The 18892-nt window shown below is 37.9% G+C and overlaps 1 long non-coding RNA gene across 1 annotated transcript in view; it reads right to left on the bottom strand.

Annotated features, from left to right (window-relative positions):
• The window catches only part of LOC146861336 (uncharacterized), a 130010-nt gene extending 115434 nt beyond the window's left edge, over nt 1–14576 (bottom strand). Inside the window, exons 1-2 of the long non-coding RNA XR_014979246.1 lie at nt 14499–14576; nt 13698–13731 (exon numbers count right to left, since the gene is read on the bottom strand). This is a non-coding gene — a long non-coding RNA (uncharacterized LOC146861336). The remainder of the gene's footprint in view (nt 1–13697; nt 13732–14498) is intronic.
• Between the last annotated feature and the right edge of the window lie 4316 nt (nt 14577–18892).

The following is an 18892-nucleotide window of genomic DNA, read 5'->3' as shown; positions in this document are numbered from 1 at the left end:
GCTAACAGCATGGGAAGACAGGTGGAAACAAGAGCTGATAAGTAGCGGGGGAGGCAGGAAGAGGCACACAGAGAGGAGGAGAGGGGAGTGCGAGGCAGGCATGTGCAGATGAAAGGGCGTAAAGCAGAATATGGGTGTGGGAGTGCCAAAAAAGGCAGAAGGAAAGTGGCAGAAAGAGGCTGAGAAAGGGCACAAAAGTTGTCTAGGTAGGCTGAAAACAGAGGATCAAAGGCACAAAGAGTGAGAAAGACTGAACAAAGAGGGTGGCACAACTAGTCTAAAAAGGGGAGAAAGGCACAAAGAGTCAAAGATTGGAAAGAGAGTATCATAAAGAGTCTGAAAATAGGGGAGCGAAGGCACAAAGAATGAGAGCAAGAGAAGAAAGAAATTGGCAAGAGACCAAAAAAAGGGGGACGGGTGGGACACAAAGAGTGCGAGAGACAAGAATGAAAGTGGCACTAAGAATATGAAAATGGAGGACCAGAGAAGCTAAAAACAGAGGGAATAAAAGGTAAAAAAGTAAGGAAGTAGAAGTATGAAAGCAGTACTAAGAAGATGAAACATGGAGAAGAGAAGGCATGAGAGTGAGAGAAAAGAGATTAAGAGGAGGGTAGAGAAGAAAGAGAAGGAGAGAGAGCAGCAGCAGAGAGGTGAGGAAGCCTGAGGTAAAGCCAGGTCCGAAAAGGCCTTTACAGGTCAATATAACAGTCCAAGTAAGTCTGGGGCTGAGCCTAGGCACCAATGATATTGCTTACCCAAAAAGTTTATGGAAAATGTATAGGGATTTTCTGTTTTGTGACCCCCCCCTTTTTCCCACAACACCCCACCCCCACTTGATGGATCACCTTGAAACTTTCTAGGGCGGAGCTGAGATGGATCAACATTTGTTTTGGAGAGGCTTCAGAAAATTCAGCAAACAATGCCAAAAACACTTTGTCTAGGGAAAAGTGGTCCCTACTATAACTGCCCAGGGTAGACTGCTAAGTATGTTTGTCCTTAATTTTCTATACATTGGGTGGTAAAGTTTTAAATTAATTGGTAGTATAAAATATAAGTAAAGTACTAAAAATTGTGACTCTCAGCATGTATGCAGGGCCCTAAAAACTAGGTCCTCCCAAAATTTTGACATGATTGAAAAATGGCTCTAAACGTTCTTCCCCAGGGTCAAGTGCAGGTGAGCTGAGGAGCAGCCTAAACAATCTAGCGGCAAGGAAGAGCAAACATATACTGGACACTATTTCGGGCAAAAGCATGTAACAGTGGGGGTTGACTTCCCACATCCCCAGTAATGTCTGCAATATTTGTCACTGTTGCCTGGGTTCCTTCCTTACCAAGAAATTGATTATATAACTCATAACAGTTCTTCATAGGATCTTAAAAACTGGAAATCTTCTGCGGGCAGCCAAACTGGGGCAGAAAAGCAAGGAAGGCAGAATTCCAATTAATTAGCAGAATGGACTTAACAGAGCCATAGCAATCAAAACCATGGTGAACAAAATCGTGCCTCAGCAGTTGGCAGTGTCAACCATTCCAGAGTAGTCAAAACTACAGAACCCACAAGACAACAGATGTTCTGACACCCATCATCCTAACATCACCTGAAAGCGTAGGCCAGCAGAAGGTCCTCATGCCCCTTCCTTGACATTTTCCATGAGCACCAGAACAGGGCCTTCAGAGGAGCCTCAACATGAAAGCTTCAGAGGTGGGGATCAGAAATGAGGTTGCTGGAGCTTAGACTTGTTCTACAATCCATGCTCTTGTTTAACATGTTTTTTCTTTCACAATATTTTTCAATGGTTTACATGAGAACCGCAAAATATGATTTGTTTATCTGTATTTTGCAGAAAGACCAATCTCTTTGCTCATGCTAACCACATGGGGACATTGTATGCAAGTATTTAATTTACAATGATGGTCGCTGCTGTAGCATTAATTGTATGCTTCCACCTGGTGCAGCTGTACCAACTACTTCACTCACCTGAAATGCTAATTGTGACACTGTATGCTTAAATTCTTTGAGCTTATATCCATAAATTGACCTCTTACAGTGATAAAAAAGGGGAAAGTCCAGACATACTAAGTCATTATGCCATGAAACATAGGAAGAAAAACAAAAAAGATAACAAATTGTAGATAACGGAAAACAGAGGGAGACATATGCCCGTGCATCGATGTGGATAAAAGTTGATAAAAATGAGTTGAGCGAGTATGATTTTATTGCAAGCCTCAAACCATAATAAAAAGTACCAGAGTTGCCCAAATAATAAAAACCTGGTGACAGGGCGAGGATGGACACATAATACAAAGTAGAGGGGCATCTCACCTTAAGCATATGGTGAGTATAGTATGTATGACCAACAATGACAAGAAAATTCTCCTCGAGACGTATGTCAATTCAAATTAGTTCCAAGATCGGCTTCCAAGTGTAGAGCAAACAGGTGTAAATAAACCCTGTTAAAATTTCTAAAATTGAATAGAAAGGGAGGGGGGGGGGGGGAAGTGGAGGAAAATACCATAAGAATTGGAAACAAACAGTCCAGACAGTCTAAGATCCAAGATCAGAAAAACAAATCTCGTAGCTACTGCATATTTTCCGTAACGATTCGGCCAAAACGAATTGATAATTCTACTTATTACAGAAGATTCCAAAAGTACATTAAGGACGATTCCGGCTCAATTTCCAATACTCAATTAGTAAGAATGAGGCCAAAAACAAATCGCTGATAAAACGGTCATAATAACCCCAAACACACAGCCGTCTGATTCATATACATAAATGCACATAAAAAACTGTAAATTCGATATGGTCAATATAGATCAATATTGACAATCCCGGCATAGCAACCCAGTGCTTACAAGACATACAAGACATACAACACATAGTTTTTTTATTTTGTTAAATCGACATTAAAAAGGGGGAAAAAGGAAAATAATTTCAATCCCTAAATGGGCATAATAACCCCAAACAGACAGTCGTCTAGTTCATGTATATGGCTACACATAAAAGATAGTAAATCAAATGTGGGCAGTATAAATTGATATCAACGACCCAGGTATAGTAAACCAGTGCTTGCAAAGCATACAACAAAGTCAATTGCTAGCAAGGCATACCACACAATCAAAATATGTATCGCATTAACAAGGGAGAGTAGAAATGTATTCAAATCGGCTAAAACCGTTAAAAGCAGACCCCATGCCTTCTAACTACAACGGTACTGGGCTAGTACCCCTTGGTACTGCAAAATTCAAAAGACATTGAGGACTGGCATTACCATCAGTTTGTTGTGAAGAGAACCGGTTTGCATGCAAATTACACATTTTTGCAATTAGACGTACTAACTGATATTCAACGCTTACCTTTATGACGCCCAAAGTATAACAAACGGCATGATAACCGGCATGGATGCAGCGATAAAACAGGCTCCATTATTTCTAGCCGGCTGTAAATCATGTAGAGAGCCCTGGTGACGTCACAACCGCGTCAATTACAAACAACATGGACAAGGGGACCATAGTAAAATGAAAGTAAGATTCAGGTTTCAGAGCGGCCTTATTGGAGTGCGTAAAACGGCCTATTTGAAAATGTAACAGATAAAGCTTCATATTGGTAACAAGTAAATCACCCTAATAGTAAATTAAAGCTTTATATGTGATCGAATGAAACAACAATGGGTCGGTATGAGACTTTATAAACGCTTCTAAATAACTGTCCAACTAGTGACTACAAGATGAAAGGGCAGTAGTCAAAGTCAGGGGCGGCTATATTTTAGTATTTCGAACATCAAATTAAATACGAAACCCATGTCAGAAATAACTGGGAAATCAACCCATAGTGAACTTGAATTTGGGGTCAAGTTGTCCCACAAATACACCAATTCAGCCATATGAACAATAATGTCTTGAACATATGGAATATGACAGATTATGGATTTGAAAGGCTAACACAGTATTGAAAGAGATACAGATAGTGAGTAACAGATTCGGGAAGGACAGAATTGAGAAAAGAGACAATACATTTTAGCAAAAAAGTTATTCATAGAGTGTTTCTTATAATGATTCATATTGCAAGCTAAGTTGAATCAATTTCATTTGAGACCCAGGCTATTTCACTACGGTAAGGTTCTACGCATAGTTTTTATACAAGGAAGTAGTGAAATTCCCTATCTGTTTTGTGGGCCATCAGTGTGGCTTTTAAGCAACAGATCCATTTAGCCTCCTTTTGTCTGACCAATAGTTCTCGATCACCACCCCTACCCCCAAGGGGTACATGGTCAATACCATGGAACCAGAAGGAATTATCATCTGGATGGACATCCATATAATGCTCGCTTACAGGGTATAGACTGTCCTTGTTGAGTATTGCTCTGAGATGTTCCTGTATTCGGACTTTAAGCGGGCGCACTGTACTTCCTACATATATGATATCGCATTTACAACCCAACACATATATTACATGTGTTGTAATGCAATTTATGAAATGTGCAATCTTATGTGGTGTGGATGTATTATAGGTAAAGTCAGTAGTTTTATTTTTCCCAAAGGGGCAAACATTACAAGACCCACAAGTAAAAAAGCCTTGTGGGTTGGGAGGTAACCATGTTTTTAGTTTGTTGCTCACATAGCTGGGACATAAAACGTCATGCAAAGACCTGCCTTTGTGGTAAGTAATAGATGGTCTATTGGTAAGGCACTCGTTTAGTGCCGGAATATCTTTGAGGAGACCACAATTCTTTTTTAAAATATTGTACATTCTGCAGCTATTAGTGTTGTACTGTGTAACAAAGCTTACTGTCCTTTCCTTTGTAGCCGTGATAGGTCCCTTTGGTTTATTGCAGAGAGTCACTTCCCTGTCTAGATGTTGGGCTTTCAAAATGACTTTGTCTACTACTTCTCTGTTGTATCCTCTTTTTAAGAATCTTTTCTTGGATCCATGAATATTCTTAAGAAATGTATCTTCCTCACTACAATTCCTTCTTATACGTTTCATCTCACCTTAAGGAATGTTATTAATGACAGTATGGGAGAGCGCACTGTCGGCATGCAGAACAGCATTGCAGGCAGTTTCTTTTCTGTAGAGGGTACTTTGTATGATACCTTCTTTAACATAAAAATGTATGTCGAGAAAGTTTATTTTTTCTTTGTTGTGTGTCATTGTGAGTTTAACATTGAAGGTGTTGGCATTCAAGTATGTGAAGTATTGATGTAACATATCCTTGGATCCAGACCACAGGATGATAACATCATCGATGTACCTCCCCCAGAACACAATATGTTCGTTCAGGGGAAGGCACGTCTCTGCTAGCCATACTCCCTCTCAAACCACCCCATGAAGAGGCAGGCATAAGAGGGAGCGAATTTAGAACCCATGGCGGTCCCACATATCTGCTGGAACCATGTGGTATTAAGTAGAAAACAATTATTGCTGAGAATGATATCTATCATTTCCAATATCATTTCATTAAATTCGTTGTGTTCAGCACACTCTCTGTCCAGAAAGAATAAAACTGCTAACATTCCAAATTCTTTGCATATACAGGTATACAAGCTTTCAACATCAAATTTGATGAAAGAGAGCTCCTCAGACCACTGGAAATCTTTGAATTTGATTAAAATGTCTTTGCTGTCCCTTATGTAGGAAGGCAGATCTACAACATGTTTTTGGAGTCTAAGGTCAAAAAATTCTGAGAGTTTCTCAGTAGGTCAATCCACCCCTGAAATGATTGGAAGACCCGGGGGGAAGACCCCTCCCTTGTGAATTTTTGGTAACATGTAGATACATGGTTATTTTGGATTGTCAACTCCAAGATATCTGAACACATCCTCAGTTAACAGGCCAATATCTCTCCATTCACATAGCTTCACATTTATCATCACTGTCAAATTTTTAGTAGGATTGTTATGAATTCTCTGATAGCAGTGAACATTGTTTAATTGTCGATCAATCTCAGACATGTAATCACAGTGGTTCATAACCACAACGTTACTGCCCTTGTCAGCTTCTCTTATGACAATGTTGTCATCTAGTTTGAGTCTATTAAGATCTTGTCTTTCCTTGGTGGTAACGTTGTGGTTAATACGTGGTGTAAATTTACCAGGTGTCTGTAGTTTGTACAGATCATCAGTCACTTTATCATAAAAGGTGTCTATATTGGGATGATAATTCAAAGCAGGTACACATTTTGATCTTGGTTTCAGACCACTGTTTAAATTACAATCTTGTGACATAACAAAATCATTCAGCAAGGTAGACATGTCATGGTTACCATCGTCATCCAAACTGAGCAATAGTTGTACATTGCGGATATCAGCTACTGTGTGTCATAATAGGAGGCTTTGTTATCTTTGGTATTTGCTGTGAGACGTAATCTTTCAGTTTTAGCACTCTGCCAAATTTGTACAAATCTATATGTACTTTAGTCATATCCCCACCCTGGGTTGGACAAAAATTCAAACCTTTGCTGAGGACTGCCAATTCATCTTTAGCAAGAATTTTATTTGACAAATTAACAACTTTTAAATCGCTGTCATTATTCATGTCAACAGATCCCATATGGTTAAAAATCACAGTACCATTTATAATTGGGTCTCACTACTGCATTCTGTTTGTGTGTTTGGCCTCGTCCTGTACCTGCCTTTTGACCTCCTGCCTCCCCTCCTGGTTTTGGCTGGTCTCTCTTTTGTTGTAGTCTGCTGCTTATTCAAAGCTTTGCGAGCTCCTTCTGGAACGAAGAAGCTCCTTCCCCTAAAGAGGTATCTTGTGGTACATTTGAAGGTACACTACTCACTGATGAGGAAGATACACTACTAACAGAGCGCGCATCATCGCTTTCTTCCCTTTCATCCCGATTTCTCTTCCTTTCCCCTCGTCCCTGCACATTATCGAATTTCTTGGCAAACGTGTAAACACGCCCGTCACGATAATCTCTATTGTCCCTTTTGATTTTTTTCAGCTACTTATCTTTAAGGTATATCTGATGTTCTTCCATTACCTTTTTTAGGATAGCTATTTTTTTTTCAATTAGATCTTTTTGCTCCATATCGTTGATTTCTTTCTCTAAAGCCTCTATCTAATTTATAGGAATATAAACGAGGCAAGATAACCCTGGGCATACTCAATTTTCACAAGTATGCCCAGGGTTACCTTGCCTCGGGTAACTATTGACCTCGCATGAGCAACAACACACCTTTGGAGGATATAAATGTCTCCAGTTTCATGCGAGATGAATTACTTCAAAAAGTTGTGATTTCATTTTATTCTCTTGCAGGTCTCTACTATCCAGGTCTTTCACATCCCCTGGATCTTCAGTTAACAACGCTGGTGATTTAATATAATTTTCCTGCACCGGCCTTGTAGTAGTGTGAGAGTTCTTGAGCACTTACTCTTTAGACTTTGGTCCTGAAGAATTGCCGAGTGACCCGCTAGGGGCAGCAGGCAAGAAACATGTCGACCACGCACACGTACTAGACCCTGTGAATCATTGCTACTCCGTACAGGGTCCACACATTTTAATTAGGGTAGCACACCCAGTGAACACAATTAATTCCCTCAGGGCAGTGCTAAACCTATTTTAAACCACCACTCACACTCACTCACTACACCGACCACTCACCCTCATGCACCAAACGGCTGTCTCTTAAAAGATCTCCGGCAAAGAGCCCCTTTGCGGGAGCCCGTCGGGCATTGCAGCGCCGGCCCGACGAGGAGCACAGCCCAATGATGACGCATGATACCTTGCTGGGTGTGTGAGGGCATTCAATTAGAGACTTGCTTCCCCTCCCCTTGTGAGGAACTGCACATTCTGCTTTCTTTTCTATTTGAGTGGCAAGCCCTTTGGCACTGCAGAGCCGTTTCTCGAGGAGTTGACAGCTATCAGTATATCTCCATCTATCCTCGTGCTAGAATGAGTGATCGCAGCAACGGCAGCAGTTGCACTGTTGCCTTGGTGGCTTCATCAGCCAGTGAATTCCCTTCAACATATATGCCAACACGCTGATGACTCAAGGTGAGGATTACTTGAGCCCATGGCAGGGTTATATGATTAAACAACTACTTCCTAAACAACAAATTCCTAAACCATGAGCAATGCCAAACCACTACATTCTTAACAACGACTTCCTAACCACGAAAAATATTCAATTAGCTCATTACCTGATTATACCACTATGTTCTTAAAAGAACCAAATGAAATCAAATTAAAGATGAATTATAAAATAAACACATTTTAGTGAAGGATCCTTAAATTAACAAATTTAAAATTAGATATTCTTTTTTTACAGTACCGGACGAACTACAAAAAGACAGTAATAAACGCTTAGAAACAGTAAAATGAAAAGTCCATCATCTGTTTTTACACTATTGACTACAATGCTAACTAAAATGGCGGCATAACAAATGGTAAAAATAAGACAAAAAGCACTAATTAAATCGATTATAAAAAAGCAGGTTCTCACAGATAATATTTTAAATAAAATGGATTGCAGAACATATTTTCATTTGTAAAAAGAATTCACATAAATAAACCATATAAAAAATGGAAAACCACCATTTTGTAACCATTTCAACTGTGACAACTAGAGAGAACAGTCGCATCGAGCACAGAACAACATCGCCACAGTGATAAACTACCCAACAGTGCCGTCTACTGGCCTAAAAAGGTAAATTAAAGCAAAGTCTATTATATCGTCAGCGTGAAGCAAGCAAGAAAATGAACAAATTAAATCGAGAAATAATATTTTTAACTTTTTGAGAACAATTGGAAACAGACTAAGTAACCTATTGGGACAGGCAGAATAAGCGATAACATAGAATAAATAGTATATCATTAAAATGAATAGATAGAACGTGAAATAATTAAAAAAATAAAACATGTATACTAGTCAGAAATTTAAATTACATGTAGGAAGAACACTGATCCGCCATCCCCCCACAACTTCCCTTCACCCTCCTCCACACCCCCGAAAAATATAAATTTAAATCAAAATTAAATATATGTATATAAATAAAGACATTTTTGTAATACGTTTCAGCTAAACTTTGTAACAAAATATATCTTTATAGACATGTGTGTTCATAAATAAGGACTGGAAGTACAATGAATACTTTCTAAAGAGAAAATAATCATTAGTGAATAGGCTACAAAATTTCAAAATAAAGGCACTCAAAGTACTAACCAAATATAGAAAAGAAAGCAGTCTATTATGTAAAAATATATCAACTAGACTGTGATTCAAATCAAAACGATAATGGAAAGTGACTAGATTTTAATGTAATATTACAACTCCCCTACAAAAAAAATATGGTGGGTATTCAAATGTTTTTTTTTTTTAAAACAATTTTTATTAACAGTAATTTTGCACCTTTCCTTATACAGAGTTCATGTTCACGACACAGGTTGTATTCATCTCTGTGGTATTCAAAATTTTTAAAATTATTTTTCTAATTACAGATATCTTCCACAATCAAACAATACTTTTAAAAACAAGCATCAAGGAGACTGCACAACTCCATAACAAGATATAAATATATGCACGGTAAGTTCATGTTAAATTGAAGTCTATTCTTCTTTTAACTAAAAGAAGTGGGTGTTTAACAAAAGTCAGGAGTTGAACAGTGAGTTAAGTCAAATTTTACAATTAAAATCCACTGAGTACTATCCCCTGATCAAATCAAACCAGAAGACACTTGCAAACCAATAACCAGATAGCAAGTCTATAATCTATCTCATCTTCCAATTTCACTGAGAGAAAATGCTGAACAGTGACTAAGATCCAAAACAATAATGCAACTCACCCCATAAATTAACACAGATTAGCTGTGAAAAAAATCACTTATTGTACCGTTTCTTTTCTAATTTCAGAATTCAAATCCTTTATATCCCTGTTTCGGATATCAAAAAAACAAGCAGCTTATACGAATCCACAAAAAGTACAACTATGCACAGTAAGTACCTGCACATCTCTTAAAAATTTCAGACACTATGATCAAAGAATACCTGATGAAGAATAAGTAAAAGCCAACATCATATGCCTTTACCACGCCTTTTTCCCGCGCATGTTTTTACCTTGAACATGCTTTTACAGTGCATGCCATTATCACACATTGTTTTTGTTATATAAAAACAATATATTTGTGGGGGGAGACCCCCCACACCCGTCTTACCATAAATATGCGGTAAAAGCATGCGTTGTAAAGGCATGTTCAAGGTAAAAAACATGCGTGGTAAAAGCACAACGAGATAAAAAGCAAGTTGAGAAAGCTGTTTCCCATTCCAGAAGCAGAGAGTAATTACCAAACAAGCAGGTGCTTAACAGTGACTGGGATCAAATTTACAACAAGCTTTTACAACGCAGGTTAAGACATGGTATGCCTTTACCACGCATGTTTTTACCTCGAACATGCTTTTACAATGCATGCCTTTACCACGCATTGTTTTTATATATAAAAACAATGTGTTTGTGGGGGGAGACCACCCACACTCCCCATCTTCCCTTAAATATGTGGTAAAGGAATGCGTTGTAAAAGCATATTCAAGGTAAAAACATGCGCGATAAAAAATGTGTGATAAAAGCACAACAAGGTAAAAAGCTCGTTGTAAAGGCTGTTTACCCTTTTAAAAGCAGGGAGTAATTACCAAACATGCAGGTGCATAACAGTGACTGGGATAAAATGTTATATCCCAAAACGTACCTCTCAGTACTTACCTCTACAGTACTTACCTCTCAGCAATTAGTAATAAGCAATCAAAAAGAAACATGCACAAATAATTATATATTTTTTTTAAACCGATTAATTAACAATGTCAATCCACAGACAAGCAACGTATGTAAAATCGTGGACTAGTGTCATGGTTATGGGCTGCGGCTCTCGGGGCACCAACACTGGCTCCTTTGGACATGGCATTGGTATTGCATCTCACGCATGTGCCCTTCGTCTACAGTGTACAAAAACACGATCTCTCTGTGGCAAGATGTATGGCTCCATCCACACAGCACGTTACTGGTGGCATTGTCCTTTGTTAACCTTCCCCCGTTTACTGTGATGCGCATCATTCCCTGGTTTACCTTCCCATGTACTGATATACGCATGTTTTGGATATCTTGAATATGCTGCACAAACTAACTGTTCCTTATTTTAATATAGATAGCAGTGCTTAGCCCCGCCCACTGAAACCCCACCGAACTTAGAAGCCATCTTGGGTGGGGCTCTTCTATAAAAGAGAGCCACACCCAAGCCTAACCGCTCGTTATTCTTTCCTCCCCGAGTGAAGCTCCTGCGGAGGTCTGGCGTTGAAGAGCCCAGCTGATCCCGTCTGGCGAGAAGTCCCGTAAGCGGAGCCCAACTGTTCCCATCCTAGTGAAGAGCGGAGCAGAAGTCCTGAAGCTGACACGAGAGCCCGTAGCAGGTCAGGAGTTGGAACGCTCATGGAGATCGGGTAAGCGTCTCTCTTTTGCAATCCCTGTCGACTCTGGAAACCTAGTTGTGTATGACAGGCCCAAGAATCTAAGAGTCTGTGGCACAGGTCCGTATGGTATAACTGGCGCAAAGAGACTGCAATAAACATTTATTGGATTTCCTTGCGTCCTACGCTGAAAAGACCTTAATGCAAAAACAAAGGAAGTACTTTACATTGGTGCATGTTATTGCTGTTGAAATCTAAGAATATTTTGTATATAATTGCGAGGCAGGTCCCGCTCCAGTTGGAAGCAGTTTTGAATTAAGAATTACATAATAAGGATACTTTTCCATTCTCTTATTACGCAGCAGATCAAGGAGGTGTGTAAGCACTGAAAAGACAAAGAAAGAGCAATGGTAGGTCTTTTTAGTGATCTCTTGATTCAAGAAAAGTGTGGAAAGATTTGAGGATGTGAAACCTAGACTTGAGCAGTCAGCGCTAAAAGGAATCTCCCTGTATTATGTCTTTTAGCTTTTTCCATTCCCACAATTACAAGTGTCAGTAAGGAAGATTACAGGTAACAATATAAGTCATAATTGAGTCTCATAATAACACATCTAGGGAGTAAATAGTCTAACAAACACATCTGTTTTCTATCATTATAGATCTCCTCCCCTGCTGTTCCCTTCCCACCCCCTTCCCTCACCTGGCCACTCTAATAGTCTGAACCATTACGATACGCAGACTTGGAGCTGCCTGGAGGTGGAATTTTCTAGCATCGAACAAGCTCTGAGGATAGGAACGTTCCTGACAACTAGGAATAATCTACTGAAATATGGTAGGTACCTCTATTGTAAAGATAAATCTGTAGAACCCAGAAGTCATTGGAGGTGTCTGCAATATTTCTCGTCCCATTGCACAGGCAGAGCAGTTAATCTGGGAGAAACCGTTGTTAGGACAACAGACCATAACCTCTCTGCCTCTGCAATTGAAATAGAAGTACGAGAAAATGGCCAACAAATTAAACTTCCAGTGCACATCGCCAATGAAAACTGTGGTACAATTCTAAGGGAAGTGGCTCAAAACATACCTTCACATGTTGCAGGTAGCATGCCTTCCATCCTCAACCTCAGACGGAGGGTGCAAAGAGAAATATTGACAAGTAATCCCCAAAACATAACACCCCGCAACTTCAAAGAGATTAGCATCCCCAATCATTTAAGACTAACTTTCTCTAATGAATCCTTTCTATTGTATGCTAATGAAAACATTCTTAAAAGAATTTACATTTTTAGCACTAATCATAACCTTATAACCCTAGAGAACAGTCCAGTTTGGATGATGAATGGTACTTTCAAATCAACACCCCATCCATTTTCACAAATGTACACTGTTCATGCTAATATAAATAACACAACCGTCCCTTTAGTGTATGCTTTGATGCATGACAAACAATCTTCAACGTACACTGAATTTTTATTAGTGATAAAAAGCAAAACCATGAATAAAAGTCCTGGAAAAGTAATCATAAATTTTGAATTGGCAATGATAAGTACTATTACAAAATTATACCCAGAAACACAAATCCAAGGATGTTTCTTTCACTTTTCGCAGGCTTATTGGCGAAAAATTCAGAAATCACCCTTGGTTGAAGACTATTTAGAAAGCAGCAAACTACAATTTGAATTTAGAAAACTAACTGCGTTATGTTTTGTACCGCCTGAGAGTGTAGATGAATACTACACTTCAATTACGGAATCAGATTTATTTTAACACAAAATGGAGAAAAATTGGCACCTATACTAAATTACTTTGAGGACACATGGATTGGCCGTCTAAGCAGGTCGGGTCGCAGGAGGAAACCGAAGTATCCTATTGCATGGTGGAACTGATATTCAACCTGCTTGGAGGGTGGTGCAAAAACAAACAATGCAATTGAAGGATGGCACAATTCCGACAATAAAACACTAGCTAAACATCATCCTAATTTTGATCATTTTCTGGAAATTTTGAAAAAGGATCAAAGTTTCCAAGAAATGAGACTGGCGCAATCACTGTCAGGTAGTCTGAATCCACGGATTTAAAAAAAAAAAGTAAAGAAATGTCTGAGAGACTATTGGCAAAACTTCAACATTTTACGTTGATAGTGACTTCTGACTACTTTGACAGTATTGCGTACATATTACATTACTGAAAAATACTAACAGCATAAACAAATTACTTGTCAGTTTTTCCTCTATCAACAATTCAATTGGATTTTTTGAAAATATTTTTCACAAAAAAAAGTAAAGTTAGGGTTCCTACCTTAAGATGTCTTCATTATTTCAACCCAATGGGACTGCAAAATAAACCAAAAGTCACGACAGTCATTACCAATTTTTTAGACTATCCAGAAAATCCACTTTTTTAAATACATGCCCCAAAAATAGGACATCATAACAAAGGGCAAGTAAATTAGCCTCAAACCATACCGTGACTGATGTTTCCTTTAAAAAAAAAAAAACTATATATGCAAAAATCCATTAAGATAATGTTTTTTGGACATGTTGTGAAAAATGATTAAGATATCCACATTTCCATTAAGTGAAAAAAAAGTAAATAAGCCTTAATACGTGCAAGATCCAAATTTGTGCTCAAAAGAAAACAAAGAATTAACTGAAAATGTGCACTGAACCAAATATATTCCTCAAAATCTTTTTTTGAACATACGAAAGAATCAACCACCTACAACATGCACATCCCCATAAAGCAGCAGTGCATCTCTGTATGTCATTTTTCAAATATAACTTTATTAAGACATTTACTTAAAGAACGCATCAACCTCGACAAAAAGACATGCCCCGATTTAGTAATTTCTCTAAATCAAATGCACATGTAAAAAACAAAAAGCAGTCTCAATCTATATCAGCGTTTTTCTTTTTTTTAACAAGAATAAAACATCTGCGTGGAGGAAATGCAGAAAGATACATGCACCGTGACTATAATCGGGGTAACTCATCGTAACACGAAGAGTTAATCCCATTCATACTTGAACACATCCCTAAATGTTATCTTTACTTTACAGGTAGCCACCATGTGTAAATGTAATGATATTAAAAAACGTACCTGTCTGCGAAACCTTCGTCTCCTCTTCATCACCGAGATGCTCTACGGAAAACAGAAGAAGACGTTCTCACGCATACTTCAGCAGATTCATTAAAAAGAAAAAAGGACATAAATACCAATTAAAATATATTGAAAAGCATGGGAAAATGTATATAAGCAATGAAAAATCATCTTCAAAAAACATGTTAGAGCAAAACATTTAAAAGTTTAAATAATATATCATTTTACTTATGACTGAAAATAATTATATTGCATATTAATAGTAAATGTTAAGTTTATTCAATTCTTTGACTCTGATTTTATTCATTTGGAAAATATTTTTTATGTTAAAATATATTCTACCAATGTTATTTGTTTTTTACTATTAAAGATTGATGACATTTTTAAAAGGTTTTTTTAATATTCGTAAATGTGTATTAATCCTTTTAAAACTTATTTGAATTAAATTTATTTGTGAAAGAATTAAAAAATATCTGGGTATTAAAGTACTTCCCCACCTATTAACCCCTTGATTCCCTACATCCCGTCCCTAGAGGTAAGTATTTAGGTCAATAAAATACATTCCCTGAATAAATTAAAGATTAGTTCTCTAAATAAATCAAAAATATATAATACATTTTTAAATTGCTAATTTAATACCCAGGTAAAAAAATGTTACCTGGGTATTAAATTACTTCCCCACCCATTACCCCTATCATCCTACACCCATTACCCCTATCATCCCTACATTCCATCCCTAGAGTTATGTTTTTTTAGAAAACACAATTCTAAATCCATTTTACAATATTAATAAATTAATTTCAATAAAACAATTTAATTATGTCAATGTATTTTTTGTTTTTAAATACCTGGGTATTAAATTACTTCCCCCACCTATTAACCCCTTGAGTCCCTACACACTGTACCTGGAGGTAATAATTTAGGTTAATAAAATATATTCCTTAAATACATAACATTTTATTTCCCTAAATGAACAATAAATATATAATTAATCTTTAAATTAATAATTTAATACACAGGCAATAAAAATGTTACCTGGGTATTAAATTATTTCCCCACCCATTAACCCCTTGATTCCCTACATCCGTACCTAGAGGTAATTATTTGGGTTGATAAAATAGATCCCCTTTATAAATTACATTTTAATTCCCTAAATGAACAATAAATACATAATTAATCTTTAAATTAATAATTTAATACACAGACAATAAAAATGTTACCTGGGTATTAAATTACTTTCCCACCCATTAACCCCTTGATTCCCTACATCCCGTCACTAGGAATCCTAACTTTACTACTACTAAATGCCTTCTGTGAATACCAAAAGTTTAGGATTTTATCTCAGATTAGTTCTGTGAATTGGCCCCCTAAAGATTGTGTAGTTGTATTGCTGGGAGGGAACTTACCATCCCACATATGTCCTTTTACTATAGCACATGCTGCGCTGTACTGTTGTTTACTTCCAATGGCAGGCTGAGCAGAACCATCAGTATAAATGATGTATTCATATTTTTCTAGAAGCAAGATTTCATTCGGGAGAGGATATTCCTGTTCGTACTGCAGTAAAGCTTAGGTTTTCAGTGTAGGATCGTATTTGTAATCTACATCTGTTGCAATGAGAGAATTAGCCCATTGTATCCATCGTAGATGCAGTGCTTTTACATTTGGAATGCTCGCTTTTGTAACAGCTTCTAAAGTTGGTACGGGGTTACAACTATGAGGCGTTTCCCCTGTGCCAGTGTTCTTTCTCTCACTACAGCAGTCTGTACTGCTGTCAGTATTTTTTCTGTGGCCGGAAATCCCATTTCAGCATTTTTGTATAAATGTGATTTGCATGCAATTGGGACTGTCTCACCTTCATTGAAAGTGATGTAGGTATATCTTGATAAACCTGGGAGTGCCTGGATCACCAAGTTGGTAGAATTCACACGTGTGTGCATATGTTTTGATGCTATCAAGTAAACCTGAACTGAACGGAGAGTATCTGTGTGTTCCTGTGTCCACTTATGTGCTGTGAAATCAGGTCTGATTAAGTCATAGAAAGGTTTTGCTCTTTCCGCGTAATCCAGAATGTATGTTCTGCCAATATTCAGAAATCCTAAAATGGATTGTAAACCTTTGAGAGTTTTTGGGGGTTGGAGCAGCGCACATTTTTCTAAAAAGTTGGCTGCCAGGCTCTTGTCTTCACTTGATGGCTCATATCCCAAAAATAGGACATTGAGATGGGCAATTTTTGATTTATTAAAGTTAAATTTGTAGCCAAAGTTGGCGAAACCCACAATTATGTTGTTCACCCTGCTCAAGTGTTCAAGTAATTCATCGTGCATCAGATAGTTGTCATCTACATAGGACACTGCCTCGTTGCATGTTTGTAATAATTTCGACATTCTTGCCGAGAATAGCCATGGGCTGTTCCTATATCCTTGGGGCAAACGACAAACAATTCTCCAAGTGCCGAGGGCAGAGAATTCTGTCAAATATCTGCTTTATGGAGCTACATTTTCGCAGAAGAATCCATTCAAGATATCCAATGTTGTTTTGTATTTTTCTGCACAATGTTATTCATTAATGCAGCACTATGTGCATTTTGAATTGCAAATGATTGTTTGCATATGTTTAAGTGTCAGTAATCTAAGACTAGACAATATGAGTTCTCGGGTTTCATTACTGAAAACAAAGGATTGTTCATTGGGGAGGTGCAAGTCTCAATCACACCTTGGTATTCAAGTTGGTCAAAGATTTCTTTGACCTGTCTTTGTGCATCATTCTTAAAAGGGTACTATCTTTGTGGATTTGGAGTAGATTTTGATGGGATTTCGTCCCACCCTACATGGTTGCGGTATAATGCCGGAGCTAGCGCTAGCGCCCATTCTTGCGCGTATGAATGTTTTAAAGTTTCTGGAAAAAGGTAGGAAAAAGCAGGCATAATGATTCTTTCCCCTTTTGGGCAATCCATCACAAATTCTGGCGGCCAATCTTTTTCGCCTAAAAGGATGTTGTATCCAAATGTTAAGTTCTCCCAAAAGAGACCTTTAACTTTTCTTGAGATGTCACCCTTGATTTGGAGTGTAATTTCGTACAGTCAATGTGAGATGCTAACTCTTGGATCAGGTGTCTCCACCGTGATATGTTCATTCAATACTGCTGTCATCAGAAAATCCTTCAGGTTCTGGCGAGCTATTGTTTCTTCTGCCACGCTGTCTAGCATTGTCAGAGCCCATTTCCCGTTCCAAAGCAGAGGCCTCAGTAACCTGGGCATGTCTAATTTTCAAGCCCACTACTTTCTACTTTTTGAAATGAGGTTTTGCTTTAGGTTGTTCTCCCCGTTTGATATTGAAATCTGAATTATGATGTGTTTTCCTTTTTGTCTTTGGTCGATCTTCTGTCTTTTGTTCTGATCGGTTGTCCCTCACCGAGTTTTTTGATGAACCCTGAAAGAAACGTGTATCAGTGTCTGTGAGAAAGTGGCTCTGTATACACTGTTCCCAAATAGGTACAGTGTGCACAGAGTCCACAGTCCCCAGAGGTTTGGCAGAGATTAAAGTTAGATATAACCTTACTCTCTAAAGTGATGGCTTGGTCGAGCAGTAAGGCAGTATCAGAGGGCAGTGTAAAGCATTTGTTGTACACATTCAGTCAGCAAATGGTCTCACACACTCAAGAACTGAACTCTTGGCCAATGGTTTATATACAAAATATATGGTTGTTTTATTGTAGAACCAACAATAGGTATCAAAATACACTTTCTCAGAATGAGATGCTTTAGTTAAATACTTTGCATTAGGCAATTGACTTATGCAGATAATAGTTACAGTTTGTTGCAATAGGCAACACAATTTCAAACACAATAATACATTCAGCTCAATGGGAATTTTAAGTTATGTGCAATTGATTACTTTCAGGATTACTTTTCTAACTCCAGGACTGGATCCTAGATTCAGTCCTGGGACAGTTCTTGGAAACAAGTGAGTAAATTCGTTTTAGTTACTGTTGTGATTTTTAAGCAATATTTTGCTATTTTAAAAGTTGACACTTAGAAACTGTTTCTAATCAAATTACCAATGTTATCCTATGGAAGGAAATTCACTTAGCAGGTAAGTGGGGTTATGGTTACTTTTTCTGGGTCAGTGTTGGATCCTAGATCCAGCACTAGTGTACCACCTGTAAGCAGTTGAGAAACTGCGTTTAAGATACACAGGCGATTTTTAAGGAATATTTATAAGTTTGCAAAATCGACATTTAGATGAAATTTCACAGCAAAACAGTCAATGGTTTCCTATTGGAGAAAATTCAAGTTACGGGTAAAGTATGTACTCGTTACTTTTGTAATCCAGTGCTGGGCTCCTAGGCTCAGTACTGGGGCATCTATCTAAAACAGGTAAGTAATTACGTTT

This window comes from Triturus cristatus, chromosome 3_1 (genome assembly GCF_964204655.1).
Source record: "Triturus cristatus chromosome 3_1, aTriCri1.1, whole genome shotgun sequence".
Taxonomy (NCBI): domain Eukaryota; kingdom Metazoa; phylum Chordata; class Amphibia; order Caudata; family Salamandridae; genus Triturus; species Triturus cristatus.
Note: the sequence above shows the minus strand (reverse complement) of the source record. Positions and strands in the feature narration are given on the sequence as shown.